This window comes from Rhipicephalus sanguineus, chromosome 6 (assembly GCF_013339695.2).
Source record: "Rhipicephalus sanguineus isolate Rsan-2018 chromosome 6, BIME_Rsan_1.4, whole genome shotgun sequence".
NCBI classification, from domain to species: domain Eukaryota; kingdom Metazoa; phylum Arthropoda; class Arachnida; order Ixodida; family Ixodidae; genus Rhipicephalus; species Rhipicephalus sanguineus.
The window spans coordinates 98,633,439-98,650,573 of NC_051181.1; the positions used below are offsets into that span (position 1 = coordinate 98,633,439).

General features: G+C 46.5%; 1 protein-coding gene across 7 annotated transcripts in view; it reads right to left on the reverse strand.

Annotated features, from left to right (window-relative positions):
- Positions 1-17,135, reverse strand: part of LOC119396007 (cytochrome b5 reductase 4) — a 327,851-nt gene that overhangs the window by 107,904 nt on the left and 202,812 nt on the right. For 3 of the 7 annotated variants that reach the window (XM_037663033.2, XM_037663034.2, XM_037663032.2), the window contains one exon: positions 16,715-16,754. The exons of 3 other annotated variants lie outside the window; for them this stretch is intronic. The gene's annotated coding sequence lies outside the window, so the exon portion shown is untranslated. The remainder of the gene's footprint in view (positions 1-16,714; positions 16,755-17,135) is intronic. One more of the 7 variants, XM_049416861.1, reaches the window with a different exon arrangement.

Consider the following 17,135-nt stretch of genomic DNA (forward strand, 5'->3'; position numbering starts at 1 on the left):
TTCTTTCTTTCTTTCTTTCTTTCTTTCTTTCTTTCTTTCTTTCTTTCTTTCTTTCTTTCTTTCTTTCTTTCTTTCTTTCTTTCTTTTTCTCTCCCTCTCTCTCTCTGCACTTGTTCTCAGGTAGCCGCACAATGGCACATACCCGTTAAGATGACAGTTTTCTGCGATCGACTCACAAGGAACAATTTAATAAACCGCTTCGCTGTTAAAAAAAAAAGAAAACGATTGTTACAGTCGACTATGCAGTTCAGTATTTCTCAAAAGTAAAAGCTGCTACATGCAGTGAAAGCTGTCGAAACAGCGGAGCGACTCTCGTGCCAGCGTGCCCGCTGCAGCCCTCGACAAGCGGCTTCTTCCACGGGCGTACGAGGAGTCTTGCCCATCTTCGGAAAGGGCACGGCGCACACAAACCCTCGCATAGCCAGTCGTCTCGTCTCCACCGCGTCTCTCCACTTCGCGGCCAGCGTGCCCTCTCATTGGTTAGCGCCCGCTTCGCCAGCGACTGAGGCAGTTAAGTATATGAAAACCGGAGCGTGACATCACCGAGCCTCATCTGTCGTCAGGCCCAGCCCTAGAGCAGCTCCGTTGCTAAAAACCAACAATGAGGTTCGTAGCTTGGCACGGGGAGAATCTTTGTCAAAAACCCGTAAAACATATTTGCATTTCTTGACTGTCTTTTTCGTATGCACAACGGTTACAAACAAAGCACGTCGCTTGTAGCCTTCAGTACGGCACAGATATTACGGCTCTGACCTGTCTACCCACCCAATAAGAAGAATATGCCGAATGGTGAAATAACAAATGATGGGCCTTGTAAAAGATAAAAACAGCGCAAAAATAGACGAGACGAGCGAAGAATCACACAGCACGAGCGCTGACGAACAACTGACTGATTTATTGCTTCAATGCAATGTAAAGGAAAAAAAAAAGGCGGGGAAACAAGTCACTTGTAACTTCAAGCTATTCGTCACGATGCAAAAGGTTGAGCTGTTAATCGACAAGATTACACTTGAGATTGCCCCTAGGCACATGAGAGATAGTTAATCTCACTGTGTGACCAACTAGCCCAACGAAAAACACTTCTGGGAAATGATGGGCCGTTCGGAAAGATTGGAAGAGAAGCAAGTTCGACGTTAGTATATTGTCCGTCATCTTCGCGCATCGTGTAAGCCGCCACGCGCACATCAGAGGCGTTCGATACAGCAAGAGAAGAAGTACACGGCGCTAAATTAAAGCCAGTTGGTTTTAAATAAGCGCGTTCCAACTGAATGAGAAGCCCGGCGTATAAATTGTACGTGGTGCGTAAGCACGAAGGCAAATACGAATGCATGTTTCAGTGCGCAATAAATAAAAAAAAAAGAACGCTTGAGCTTCGCCTTCAAAAGTAGAACGCGATAGCGTAATCGGGCCCCGTGCGCATACAGCCTTGAACAGTGCCGCAAGGAAAGGAACGTTTGTGTGCGTAAAATTGGATGTTTCAAACTATCGCAGAATTACTACTACAAGTAGAGTTGCGGAGTGCCCACTACGCCATAATTCTTCCTTTTGGAAATTGGCGAAGTAACCACTACACGTCAGTAATGTGCAACGCGCACGTGCGCGGTTTCCGCACATTGGTAATGGGTGGACAGCTTTAAACCACCCACTCGCTGCGCAATTATCTTGTTTTGACGCCGGGTGCGATTATGCGATTCTGCCACGCAATATTAGATGCGTTAAAGAGATTACTCCCACTAAATGACATTCTTATAGCTTTTCTTACGAAGCAGTTCCAAGCACTGGAGTGGCTCCGTGGAGGAACATCTGCTTGCCCCGTAGAAGGCGTGGGTTCGATTCTCACTCGGGTCGAAGGTGTTTTTATTATTTATCTAGAATTTTCGTTCACGGACAGCGCTGATTTTGCGCTCAAAACCAACGACGCCGACGCCGGAATTTCTGCGCAACGAGCCCTTTAACGCTGTCGCGTTAAAATCGCAGTCATTTTCAACAAGCACACCAACGCGCCAGGTAGCCAAATTCGCATTCTGTGCACACCGCCGGATATGAAGCTGACAAGAGTCTCTTACTTTATCACCTATTCTATGCCAAAAAATTGTGGCAGTCGGTAACTTGAAGAGGTAGGACCAAGGAAAAAAGCAACTTCAAAGCTAATATTAGACAATCTCAAAACAACGGTTAGCGAGAGCAAGAACTAGAAGTGTGCGTTCGCCTGCAAACGTGAACTTAGGACACAACAGCCATCGCAACACGAGAAACACCAACGTAATCGCCTTTATAAAAATCGTCGTCTGAATTTCTTGCAGAACAAACAGGTAAAACACCGCCTCTGCACGGTTGTCGCAAGGGAGTACGCGCGCCTTGCCACAACCGCCGGAAGAAAACAGACAGTTCCAAATCATGCATTATAACATTCATGCGTTTCGAGGCAATCGGATCGGGTATGTCAAGAACAGGATCACTGAAAGGCTGCGGGTAAAGGCCGCCCACCAAGTGCGAAACGAGGACTCCTCGAGAACTTTTTTTCGCCGCACGACAAAATTCATGGAAGGAAAGGTTGCCAGTTGCCAGATACGCAAGGAAAAAAATTGACTGACGATTGCGATACTCCCTAATGCGAAGTCTGATCACAGCTTCGTGTTGGGGTAATGCCAACTGTGTTTCAGGTTCTGGCTGCCCGCAGTTGTAGAAAATGTAAAATTTGTTACATACTGTCACAGAAATTGCCAGCGCTCGAGTACTACGCACACCACTCTGTGCATTACAGGCGTCGCGAACCAAGCGAAACGCCGACAGCCCCGTTACGACTACCGAAGCCAGCCGCAGTGTATACGTGCCAGCCCTGCATAGGCTAGAGCTCCTGGCGAGGGGCCAGCGCGCGTGACGGAAGAAGAAAGCGAGGTTAGAGACCACTGGCTCGTGATATCGACAGACTCCGCGTTCACTCTCTTTCGTCGTCGTTCGCTCTATCGGTTACGCCGCCGACGCCAACGGCGACGCCGCTAAACGCAGAACAGGTGCCTAAGCGCCGCCCTAAAAAAAAAAAAATGATAATAAGACACTCTCACATGGCATCCCACGCCGCACTGAACTGGAAGCGACGCGTGCGGGCACGTGCGCGTTAAGTTGTTTTTGCATGCCGCGGCGATTTCGCTACCGAGCGAAACGAAATGAAAACACGCTGCGAGTCCCGCATACACGGGCTCGAGCTGCGGCATGGAAATCGGCGCACGCGCGAGGTTAGTCCGACAACAACAGCAGCTGCGGGCACTGCAGTAAGCGTGAGAAATAAGCGTGAACATGAGCGATGAACAAACAGCGACGTCCTTGTCTGTCTTCCGTTTGTCCCGCGTTTTAAGTTCCGCTGCTCAAACCAGTGTTAGTGATTGGTGCAAGGGCGCGCACGCTGTTTGCGTAACACTTGAGCTGCGCGCTTTAGTCTGTGAAGTGGAACTCAAGGCATGCATAATATATATATATATATATATATATATATATATATATATATATATATATATATATATATATATATATATATATATATATATATATATATATATATATTGCGTACACACTGGAAATAAGCCTTCGCGGTTCTTTCGCGTTTTTGTGCGCACTTGTATGTATGTATGTATGTATGTAACGTGCGTGGGTGGTGTGCGCGCGGTATTTTCCTTAGAAATGATTTACAAGACACACGAGCACATACGCAAGCAAACACGAACGAGCGAGCAAACAAACGAACAAAACGATGGAAGTATTTTTAAGCGCCCATAGAGAAACGATATTAACACTTGACATATAGGGCGCCTATAGAGATGCATGAGGGCCTTCTATAACGGTACATCACGCCATACTTTATGGCTGTTTCGTGTGCATAGATAATTACCCCCCCCCCCCCCCACCCGCGCCCCCCGCACCCACATGCGCACACCATAGACAAACATACTATGCATAAGCAGATGCACTAGAGTCACCGTTCAAGGTGTGTTTAAAGCAAACACTCACAGGAATGTCCCCATTCAGAGAAATGCAATAATAATAACTGTTGGGGTATGTGCGTCGCTTCGGGTGCGGGCTTTTCTCTACGCCGTGACGTCACAAGCGCTCCAGTCTGCGCAAGCTTCTCGCAAGAGAAAAAAGAACGAGAAAACAAAAGGCGACCGATAAGCCTAGTGAGTAGTTGTTTATATTTGATCCTGAATGATAAAAGGGCGCTGCTGCTTCGCAATATCCGATGATCGCGGCGTTACACGCCACCTGGCACCCGTGGATCGTTCCGCCCATCCTTGATCGTTTATACCGGCGTTCATTATTCCGGTTTTTCCTCCCAGCAAGAAGCAACCCGCGCGCCTCACAACTTTCAATATCAACGGAGGCCAGCCCGTGGCGCCCAGCTGTTGCCGCAGCATGCCGAACCGGCTCTAGTCTTTTTTTTTTTTTTCATGCAAACAATCTTCGAAGTATAGCGCGTATGTATTATAACTCTCCTTAGATATTCGTGACTCAGCGTACCTTTCTTTATCCCTCAATATTTACTTTTTTTTTTTTTGCTCCTCACCCTGATCCAGCCCCCATTTTTTTTCTATGGCGAAGTATTGTCGAACGCCAAACAGGCGAACGAGAAAATAACATTCTCCTCAACACATTCTCTTATACACAGCAGAGTGAGGAAAGATCAAACGTGAAGCGTGAAGGGAAAAAATACTGCAGGAGGAGGAATTCCAAAGTGGCTTCCTCGTACCTCTGAACACCTCCGGAATGCACTTTTTACCACAACACTAGAACTCTTAAAGGGACACTAAAGAGAAACAATGAATTAGTTTAGATTGATAAAGTGTGCTCGGAGAACTCTTGTGTAGTTTATTTCACCACCATAGGTTTATTATTAGAGAAGAAAACCAAGTTCAAAGTTTCATTTTTAAATTTCGCGCCGAACTTTGTAATTCGTGACGTAAAAGACTTCAAAGAGCATTCAACGTATTTTGGCGCCAAAGGCCTTGAGGAGGTATTCGTGCTCACACCATATCTTAGTTCTTTATCATGACGACCATTTGTCATTCATTCTCTATGCGCATGTTTCACGTCACTCCCATGATTTTATTACCTATATGTTTTACCCGCCTTTAGCGCGAGGAATTTTAGGCCCCTATACAGCCACTTAACACAACCATTGTTCACTTTCGCTATCTGGTCGTGGCGCTCTTTGGCCATCACATGGCCCTTGCGCCAATAAACACTATATATCATCATCATCAACTGGCGCGACGAAATTTCCACAAACTCGTTATGTCAAGTCTCTGGCCCCCTCAGAGGACAATGTACTTCGATTTAACCGATTAGGAACTACGTAGGCCCAAGCTGGCGCCGTCAAAAATATGTGACGTCACGCAAATGGTGCGGGAATTCCAAGGTGGCGTCGCCACCCGTATTTTCTTTTTGCGCGTTTTCTCGCTTATTAAGTGTCTTCTCGCAGCAAGCGTGGTGTTTTTGGTATCGTGGAAGACTACTTTACAAATGCGAGAAAAATCGTTTTGCTCTTTAGTGTCCCTTTAAACATAGAGATTTATTATACATGGACGGATATGGAAAGCTTCGTAACTATTGCGCAGCCGGATTTCCCATTGTGATAGTGCTGCAAATACCCCTGGATCCCAATAACCTGCTTTCGGATTGTTCGTTCATTCATTTTTAACACGAACGTGTTCTATGCTGGGGTCCATGAAAAATTAACTCACGTCATTTCCGCCACGGAAATCACGTGAGAAGATCACAGGGTCTCTTATGCATTCGCCTAAGGCGACTCGAAGGCGAAAGCCATATTATTTTTAATCTCAGTCGATGTACTAATGCCGTCAACCTCCGAGATCTTTCTTCACCTAACGTGGTTTTGCACTGCCTCCAGGATCGTAGGCATTGCAAGCTTTCTGCCCCTCACCTGTTTTGCACTGCCTCCGAAATCGGCCCACCTCTGACCAAGCGAAAACGTTATGTGATGACGTTGCAAGTTTTCACGATCTGTGACGTCGAGATGACGTCCCATGGTGACGTCATCTCGTTATAATGACCTTTTGCATCACTCCTGTTGACGCCGACGGTGACTTTTCGTGTTTGATGAGGCACCCAAGGCTTTCGCCTTACTAAAAGGGCATGAGGGTAGGTCATAAAGAAAGTCAGAAAAGAAGCGCAAGCTGCGTTGCTTAACCAGAGAATTGAGTCAGCGACTGAACTGAATTGAACGTGATTTGGTCCTGAGAAGAGCAAGTCCCCCTAAGGGGGCTCGTCCGCGGGCAGCGTCCACGACGGGACCGCGAGATGAAACTCGACGGCCAGGTCGTGGGCTCTCTGGACAGCCCGAAGTTGGTCGTCCTCTTGGGGACTGGTGAGGAGAACGGTCCATTCTTCTTCCGTGGCTGCAGACCCTGCAGCCACGCGTAGCATGGGGCATTGCCATAGCATATGTTGTAAATTACATCTCGGGAGCCAACATCGAAAGCAACCCGGATTTATTTCACTTATGAATCGCGAATAAATGATAGGTGAAAGGTAAGCGCCTGTTTCCAACAGTCATCAAGCGAGAGTTTGCGACTCCATGACTTTCGAGCACACAAGCCGGACATAACTAAAGCGCTCGCTCCCAGAGACAAATGCGCATTGTGAAATCGATTGGTTTAGGGATTTCAGCGAATACTATACTGATCTAATTACACGCATATACTAGGTAATTAAATATGTAACTACACAGCCTTGCATAAGTGGAGATTAAAGCCGCACATACTGGCACAGCTGCAACAAGGCATCTAAAGCGGACTAACTGGGCTCGAGCTAGGTCAGCGGAACGCAGGCAAAATGAGTCATCCCAGCCACCACAACGAATCGGAATAATTACGAAGCTCCACGGCCACCGCTGGTCGAAAGCCCTTCTTAGTATGTTTTCCAATTACCCCACCTTCTGTGCAACCGCGAACACTCGACGCATTCGGATTAATTAAGCTCATCGACCCACCCCCACCAATCGCGGCACTATCCCAGGCCGCGTATCCTCCCTCATCTCGTCATACCCATCCGGTCGGCCCTAATACCCGAGAGCCTGTAATCCGCTCTATGCAGATTATGTACTCTGCCAATATGGGGTTCGCATCGTGGTCCAAGCTTCGGTTGTATAATACACAGTCTTTTATTTCCCGTGTTCTCGGAGAAGCGTGTAATAATGGGATGGCACTTTATGACACTAATGCTGAACACGTAACGCACCATCTTGCGCAAGATGGTGGAGGCTAATCTCTTCAACTGTACACGCGACGACTCGTGCCGTGTATGTTTTTTTTTCTTTCTCTTTCCTTGCACGATCTGGCTGTTAGCTATGTTACATAAGGGAGGTGGCTAGGCGTGCGGCTACAAGATCCCTCCAGTCATTGTGTATGTTAAAGGGGCCCAGTGCAACACTTCTCCAACTAATCATAAAATGGATTCATTAAACGAGTTTATTGCCTGACGAATCTGCTGCCGCAAACAAGTATTAGAGTACGACAAGTACGAGCGGAGTCCGAGGGATCTGTCGCGCGCTGCAAGAGCCTTCTCTCTCCTTTCGTACCAGCAAGCATGCCGAAAGCTACGCGGGAAAGGGTGGGGGAATGACAAGGGGGCGAGAGGCTAGGTCCGTTCGTCAGCGCGCGTCATGATCCTGAGCACATTCTCTTTTTTTTTTTTTCTTCGAGCGTGACTTACTTTCGGGGTGATCGCGAGCGCGCAAGGAGCACGTGGCGCCGTCCTGCGGCAGCCGCGGTAACTATGCAGCTCACGATGCTCAAATCAGCCAATGGCCGTGGAATTTGTGTTTATTACGCGGTCACTTGGTTTCATGGCATGATTTGTCGAGAGAAGAACCAGCGATTTCTTGCTGACTTTAAGAATTTTGCTGATTTAAGAATCTTGCTGATTTAGGAAGAGACCGCATGCTGCGCTATAACGTTTGGCTCACATTTTCTCAGGAGCCTCGACTACAGGTCAGCAGCTTTTTCTGATCATGCTGAAAAAGTGTTGCAGGGCCCCTTTACCAGCAGATTAAAAATATTCGGCAGCTCCCACGCACTCTTCGAATCGATGCAATGCGAAGCAGTCAGCGAAGAGCTCCATACAATACATTGTTTGGCTTTGAAGCAAATCAAGGCATTCATGTGATGACGTGTCTTTCGCTACAGCACGTTTGTAATCAATGCATGCATGTACATTCTGATATATACCATGCTAATGAAACGTATATTCTGGTGTATATTATGCATGACCTGTCATTTACGTTTCTTATACTAATGTCATGCCATGCCGATTTCGGTATATATCAAGGTAATGAAACGGCCGCGAGAGCACGAAGACACAGAGAGAACGAAACGCAACGACGGAACGGAACGACAGAACGGAACGGGACGAACGGACGGACGTGTTAAGCCTCAAAGTGGCTTAGGTTTGCCAAGAAATGCTTCTCATCTAAAAAAAGATTTGTCACCTAAGTTCACTTACACATCGAACATTTTTTAGCCAGCCTGCTACACATTTTGTCCGAATGATACATGGCTGAAAGAAGGAAGGGTTGTGATGATACGTGTACGTTATGTAATACATTTTCGTTGCCTTGTTTTCGTTGTTGTATAACCTTTCGCCTAGTTTTTCATAATGTTATTGTACTCTTGCATTTGTTTTTTTTTTTCAATGCAGTTGCTTTGTCTGACGAATGTACAGCGCGGTGCTGGAGGTCTAGTCACGTGACTCTTAACGTCGCCTTTAGTCTCTTGCACCACAACGATCATATATTGTCAAACAAATAAATAAATAAAAAAACGCTTCGTCACTCATGCATTTGGCGCGTCATGAAATATAAAGTACGCGCCGTTACGACAACGTTTACTTTTTTTTTTATCACAGCCTAGGAATAAGCAATATATATACTAAACTGGAATCGCGTTCGCAACTGGCGCGATATGAAAACAAGAAAAAAAGAAAACAATACGGAAAGAGAAAAGAGTTCGTCCACTTCCGTTACGGAAGCTATTTCTTTATTTCGGAGCAGCGCCGCCTGTCAAGGACGTGTTTCTGATCAATGGATTTTAAGCCCGTCTATCACAACAGGCTGTATGAGATAGAATGGGGTCTCAGGGCCATATTTTCCGACAGGGTGGCTGTACATATACTTCATAATTGTCCACAAGTTATATCAAAACTCATCTCGCTGCTAAACTACAGGAAGGTACAGGCAGGGCCGGACTAGAGGGGAAACGCGAGGCACGCGCGCAAGCTTGCGAGCGTGTCACGTCTCCCGTCGAGTACGGCCAAGCTAGGTGCTCGATTTCCTGTTGGAGAACCACGTACACTGAAGAAATTATAGTACGCATACGATAACAGAGCTCCGCTCGAACGGGTCCCGACAGGCGGGAGGCCTTAATTATAGCGCGTGGCGACGTCGACGTGCCGTGTTCCAGGGTATATATATAGGCTTCGCGTAAGGGCTCGGAGCATTACTCGAACACCGCTTGCTTTAGGCGTTCCCAGGGGACATAACTCTCCTGCCAGCGTGCGTGTCACTTACCCGCTGACGCGCTACACACAGCAAGCATCCTGCACGGCAACAGAGATTCGCACACGACTACCTACATGACCGAGATCCGACGTCGTCAGGCAAATTAGAGGGAACACGGAAAAGCAGTCCGCAAGAAGTGACATAGGTGTCGTAAGCAAAGCAAGAGTTCTCCAAAAAAGAAGGGATTGATTGGGAAAAGGAGGAGGGGGGTGCAATATGGGATTTGGTGAACCGCTCCGTATCGATCGAATATTGGTAGGCGAGATCCATGAGCAATAGGGTAAGGTATGGAGGAGGGAGGGGACGAAGGGGCGAAGGGAGCAGGATAGCGCCTTAGTTTACAAATTAGATGAGAGGGCTTTGGTTATGTTCGCACGGAATACCGATAAATTGGAAACTGATGCAGACGTGAGCAGCCTCGTTGGTGGCGCCATCTTGCGGCGCCGGGTTTTTCGCATGCAACGTTGCCACTGAAATCTTTTCGCTTTAAAAAAATCACAGTTTCGCCCCAAGGCCGAAGCAATGAATGCCGTAGCAACAAAGTGGAATGTCACGCGAAGAACGGCAAGCAGCTCGAAACTTGCAGCGCGCTGCACAAGCACAAAAGACGAACGAAAAGAACACACACAGGACGAGTGCGAACTAACACCTGTCACAGCTCGACACATCAGGCGCGCTGCTCAAACACAAAAGACGCACGAAACGAACGCACAGGAGCGCGAACTAACAACTGTCCCAGTTGTTACTTCTTTCTGTTTGAGCAGCGCGCTCCTTTCGCAAACGCGGCCTCTGCAGCGAGCGAAGTGACGTTCATGCACTCTGTAACTTCAACGCAAGCTTTCCGGTGAAAGCAGAAGACGAACAAACCGCCCTCATCACGAGGTAAGCGCGCGTGAGCTGGCGACTACGCACTCTACAGGCCAAAGTACAGCGCAGAGCGCTCACCACAACGAGCGGGGCGACGTCCTTTAAAGCGCGCGTGCCCTTCGCGCCATCTCGCTGGTAATGCAGAGAACACGCTCTGAAATGCCCTCGAGATCTGCGTACCGCTAGCGATAAGTGGTGTGTATGAACATCTCGCCGTTAGCATGCTGAGGAACGAATGTTTCGTGGCCTAGCCGTCTAACGCCAGAGCGAAGGCTCGCCCGTTCGAATCCGCGCGGCGAAAAGTATTTTTCTGAATTATTTTTCATTGTGGCTTTTACACACACACACACACACACACACACACACACACACACACACACACACACACACACACACACACACACACACACACACACACACACACACACACACACACACACACACACGCACACACACACACACACACAATATATATATATATATACGGGACATGATGGCCACACCAACGGCAAACACCAGCCGAGGGTGCCTCTATAATTGCTATCGAAAAAGAAAGCACAAAAACAATTAGAACAGCGGCTGCAAGAACGGGCCGCTCTCGCATCAATCGCTAAATATTGGACAAAGAAGTTATTTCCGTCCGACAATGAAAGCCCGGCTCCAATCTTGTATAACAAAGCCGCCGTCCCGTCCAGGGCACAAAGGGCGTTGTAGCGATACTCCCAGCCTCCAAACGTCTGGGAGCAAATTTTTCAGGGGAGATGAGCGATTCCATCGCCTTAATCCTCGTATTCGTCGGCCACCGAGAGTTTCGATTCGGGGAGGCGTTGTCACACACAACACAGGGGCGGATTGCGAGAGCGAGGTCTTCTATAACGTTCCGTTCGCCGTCGGATAAAGACGCGAAGCCCTCAAAAGTGCGTCTCAAGCCTGAATCGAATGATTGCGCGCGTCGCCGGCAGAGCTAATCGTGCGAAGGGCGTGTTTAAATTATATCATCATCATCATCATCATCATCATCATCATCATCGTCATCAGCCTGTCTACGCCCACTGCAGGGCAAAGGCCTCTTCCATGTTCCGCCAATCAACCCGGTCCTGTGCTTTCTGCTGCCACGGTATACCTACAAACTTCTTAATCTCATCTACCAACCTAATTTTCTGTCTCCCCCCACGCGTTTGCCATCTCTTGGAATCCAGTCAGTTACCCTTAATGACCACCGGTTCTCCTGCGGACGTGCTACGTGCCCGGCCCATATCCATTTCTTCTTAATTTCAACTATGATATCCTTAACCCCCGTTTGTTCCCTGACCCACTCTGCTCTCTTCCTGTCTCTTAAGGTTACACCTATCATTTTCCTTTCCATCGCTCGCTGCGTCGTCCTCAATTTAAGTTGAACCCTCTTTGTAAGTCTCCAGGTTTCTGCTCCGTAGGTAAGTACCGGTAAGATGCAGCTGTTATATACCTTCCTCTTCAGGGATAGTGGTAGATTAGCATTCATGATTTGATATTGCTTGCCGAATGAGCCCCAACCCATCCTTATTCTTCTAGTTATTTCACTCTCATGGTTCGGCTCCGCGGTTACTACCTGTCCTAAGTAGACGTACTCTTTTACAACTTCCAGTGTCTCGCCACCTATCGCAAAAGCGCTGTTCTCTGCCAAGATTGTTCCACATTACTTTAGTTTTATGCATATTATCTCTCTCTCTCTCTCTCTCTCTATATATATATATATATATATATATATATATATATATATATATATATATATATATATATATATATATATATGTATTGACAACGAACAAGAGCAAGAAATTGCCGAGTACGTTTGTGTAAGCCGACGAGTATACGAACTCAAGAAGACCGCTACGCCTAAATAAAAGTGGTTCGCCAGTTATTATAATAATTTGTTACTCAGCGAAAAATTTTATCGCGTTGTACAGATGAGTGAGCCCACGTATGCAGTGCAAAGAACACAAACGTCACGTTTGACAGTCGGTCAGCTTCGCGCGAAACAGTAAACAGCTGACTAGTTGATCAAATGATTAACTAGCTAGCTAGCTCGCTCACTGCAGCCGAGAGCGCGGATCTTCGTGACGCTTTATAGACACTGTTCCTCTTTCATTCTTTCACACACCCCTTTCCCAAGTGCCGGATAAACAACTGGACATCTCAGTTGGTTAGTTTCCTTGTGTTTTCTTTGCCTATCTCTCTCTCTTTTAAAGTGACACCGAATAGGTAAGTCAGTATAGGAGTTCGAGAAAGATCGCACGCCACTGTGCAATGTTATCGCCACGCTGCACAGAGAAACGACGATGACAACAGTCAGTTGCGCGCGCACTTGATGCAGTATCAGGTATGCTGAAGGAGAAGAGCAACTCCTACTTTAAACTCAAGCGTCCAACATGCGCTTGGCGTTTGGCGCACAATCTTAATTGCTGTTGGCCGCACGTGTGTTCCCTTCACTTTGTCTTCCCTTTTAGTGGAGTAGTCGTTAGTGGTGGGGTTTGCCCAATTTGTATAGCACATACGTTTTCTTTTTTTTTTTTTGGTAACGCACAGAAGAAATACACGAATCCATTGCCATATATACAGTTTCTCTAGAACATATGCAATTTCAGGCGACGCGAACCCACAGCCATGGATACCAATGCCCGTATGCCAACAGCTCAGGGCAGGAGCCATACCACGCAAAGCGCCCAAAAAAGAAACCGAAAAAAAAGGACAGATCGATGATTCGACGGAGCAATCCTTGGCCGCAGCATATCACGGCATGACAGTCGATATCCACGTTACGCCGCGCATTTCTTTTCGCCAGGATGCACAGTCGACGAACCGCGGCGGAATCGCGATTGCTTTTGCCTCCGGCACCGTCGACTCCCTATAAGTGAGTGGATATGTAGGAGAACACGGAAGGCGAGGAGCCTCATCCGCGAGATTGAATCCTTGTAATCCTCAGACGGAAGTCGTGGAAAGAGTGAGCTCGCGTCTCTCCTCACAGTGAACTATATACATCGGCGCTGCATTACAAAGGGCTCGGAGCATGCGCAGTGCCAAGCGGTGTCTCTCGCGTACGTTAAGCTCCGACTCGTGCGCATAAGTCCTCCTGCATCCGACTTTTTCAAACTCCTATATGAAGCTGTTCAAGAAAGATTTACGCGCTCCCAGTTCAGAAGAAGCCACAGGCTGTTCTTTCATATCTCCTAATATAAGTATACACCTCATTACGATTATGCATCCTATAGGTAGCGCTTCTTTGAGTTCGAAACAACTTTTCTGGCTCCAACGGAGCGCTCTTGCTCCATTGTATATTTTCACATTGTTTAGGTGCACTGAAGGCCCCTACGAGCATTAACAACAGTGTTTGAAAGAAGACGTAAAGGTCAGTTACAGAGCACATATTTGTCTAAGGTACTGGAGAGGACCAACAGCGATCGATATACACCGAACTCGTCAGAAGTAAGCAACAGCGGCTAGACGCGTTCTTTTGTTCTACTGGTAAAAATTTCCCAGTCGCCCGAAGTCCCGTTGCTGTATACCGAACGAGACAGCAAACAGTTCAGGTTACTCAACACTCGCAAAGCAGGTGACACAACACAACGTTGTAGATAACTCTCTCAACGAAAGAGCGTTAACGAAATACAGCCCACGTCTCGCGCCATGCTTTCTAAATCGAGCCGCTCACTGTTCGCGCAAGTGCACCGCGACGACACAAAGGACCTGCCGCCATTCGTGCAATGTCGATATCCGGTCGTCACGGGAATGACGGTATTTAATTTCCGGAGTATATAGCCGTACGGGCTCCGACGGCAAACATGCGCATCGAGCAGCAGCGTGGTTATGCAAGGCAACGGTCTTGTGAAAAAGACTTGGGAAGAACGCACGCGGAAAGTGTAAATCCAGGCTTTGTTTTCGCAGCTGGAACATGAAAAGTACAAAAACGCCAAGCATGTAAACCATTACCTCATTTTACGAGACATATATATATATATATATATATATATATATATATATATATATATATATATATATATATATGATATATATATATATATATATATGGATATATATATATATATATATATATATATATATATATATATATATATATATATATATATATATATGTATATATATATATATATATATATATATATAAAGACACTGCAGGCAACACCAGACAAAGTTGTAATCCCTTTCTCCACGAGAAAGTGATTTACAATTTACGTGTATGTATATACTAAGGTTCCTGGCTGTTCGGTTAAAGATAGCAATAAAAAATCACAGTGCGAAGCATAACATTTATTCTGATGTTCCGACCGGGCGCCGGCCATTGATTCGAAATGTCAGAATAAACGTTGCGTTCTTCGCTGTGACTTTTCATTCACACACACACACACACACACACACACACACATATAATATATATATATATATATATATATATATGCATAAGTGTGTCAATATATATGCAAGTGTGTAAAACCGTTGCACCGGGCTATATACGAATGCTTCTGATGGACTGTAGAATCAATGGCTGTTCCGTCCAGCGCGTGTGCCTCCACAGAATCAGAACATTTCCCCTCCTCCTCGTATTTCATTCCGCTTCCCCAGTGTAGGTTAGCCAACGGGTCTAAGCCTGATTAACGTCTCTGCATTTGCCCTTATAACTTCTCACTCTGCCTTTCTCAAAGCAACAACGCGCGGACTCAGGAACGCTATACAGCATATCTTATTGGGCACCATGTTAGCGCGTGCATCAATTGTTCTCCCCTTCCACATCCCCTTCAATTTTCTTGTTCTGCCCTGTTTTCTTTCCTTCTCTAGTGTAGGCTAGCAAACCTGGTGCGACCTGCACGATGAACTACCTTTTAAGTGCGTAGCACTTCAGGGTCCCGGCTTGCCGTTAAGAGTCGCATGTCGCGTGATCACGCTTAAAAATTAGGCGGTCAATACAGGCGTAAAACAAGGCTAAAAATGCTCGAAACTGGGTAAAAATAAACGTATAAGGTCCAAAATAAGGTACTTAACGGAAATTACCGAGAAATAACCGCAATAATTAACTTAAAATCACTAAAAAGGCTTCGTAAACATGCAGCTTCCACCGGTGCCGCGCAAGAGAGGGCGCCACCGCCTCGCCAAGCGCGCAACTGCTCCTCCCATCCGCGCTTCTTCGGCGCCTACGTCGCTATCTTAAAAGGCAAACAACCTGACGGGAACTCGCTGCAGACAACACGCATCTCAACAGCCGTAACAAGCAGGAAGTCGATAAAGCGCAGCAAAAAGTAGCGCGCATGTCGCACACCGACTTTGCAAATCTCCGTAATAAGATGCTACTCGTCCCGAGGAAACCCTACATGCTTACCTCAAACATTGACGTCATCATCAGTTTGGTAAACGGAGCAGTGGGGACTCTACGAACGGGAACCTCTGGGTGTCCGTGCTACGCACTTCCTCAGGTTTCCCAGTATATATTGGAGCCGCACTTAGCGCAGGATTTAGAGCTACACCAATCGCTAAGCAAGAGCGACATTTACTTTTACTTCATCTCTCTATTTCTCCGCAGGAATTGTTGTTACTAATCCATGAATATTCATGGTTGCATTTTTATTTACGGTTATATATGTATTTATATTTATATAAATAGTGTTATATTTATTTTTTCCCTGACCACAACGGCGTTCGTACTCTACTATTGATATGTTATTAGCACCTCGGTATCCCATGAGGCCACCAGCAGCGGCATTGCAGTAGGGCATGGTGCAAGCGAGGAACACTTTTACAATTAGGTGTTTATTATACAACCTATTTGATCACAGCATATGAGTGGTTGCTATCGGTGTAGCGACAAGCCACGTGCGACTTCGAAGCCTACAAAGTTGACGCGTGCATCGAGAGGGGACACAGAATGGAGCTTTGCTCGCTCGCGCTAATACAGATCGAACTAACGACTGAGTGGTGACGCGAAAGGTGCACAACGCGCCATGCGCATAACCTACGTGGAGTTTCCGCGCACAGGTGGGCAGAGTAAAAAAATACTTCGTTCCCGCAAGGTCTAAATGCTTCAAGGTTCGCATATATTCTTTAACGTGCAGCACGGTCTCGACGCCATAGAGCGCCAAAGAAAGAACATTCGGCCATCAACTTCGCGGCATTATTGAGGAAAACGCCGTCGAGTTTTTGGTGGTGTCTTTTAGCAGAGCTCTAGTATAGACACGCATCCAGAGTATTTACAGCGAGAGCGTAAAAATAAAACGAAAGGTAAAACGAACTCACGTGTCCTAAAAAGTAGCAGGCAGCTGTTTCCTGCACCTACCTGAAAGGAAAAAAAAAAGGGCCGTCATAAAAAAAACTGCCCACACGAAACAAATTCGGCACTGCCAAAGTCAAACATGCTTCATACCAACCGCGCTACATCCAAGTATCAACGTTTCAATTATATACCGCTTTATAAAGCAATTACAACAACATCAATGCAAGTAATGTAAACGTATAATGGTCGCAACGGCCACTGACAATGTTCCGAAGAAAATATTCCGACAAGAAAGGAACACAAGTAAGCGAAACGACAGAGCATGCAAAACGACATCTGAAAAACGAAATAAAAAAAACGAAATTTTACGGTTAAGTGCCTCTTCTGCGCAAGAACGCGGCGCCGGAACAACCAGGATGCTATTTAACTGTTTTATTGCATCAC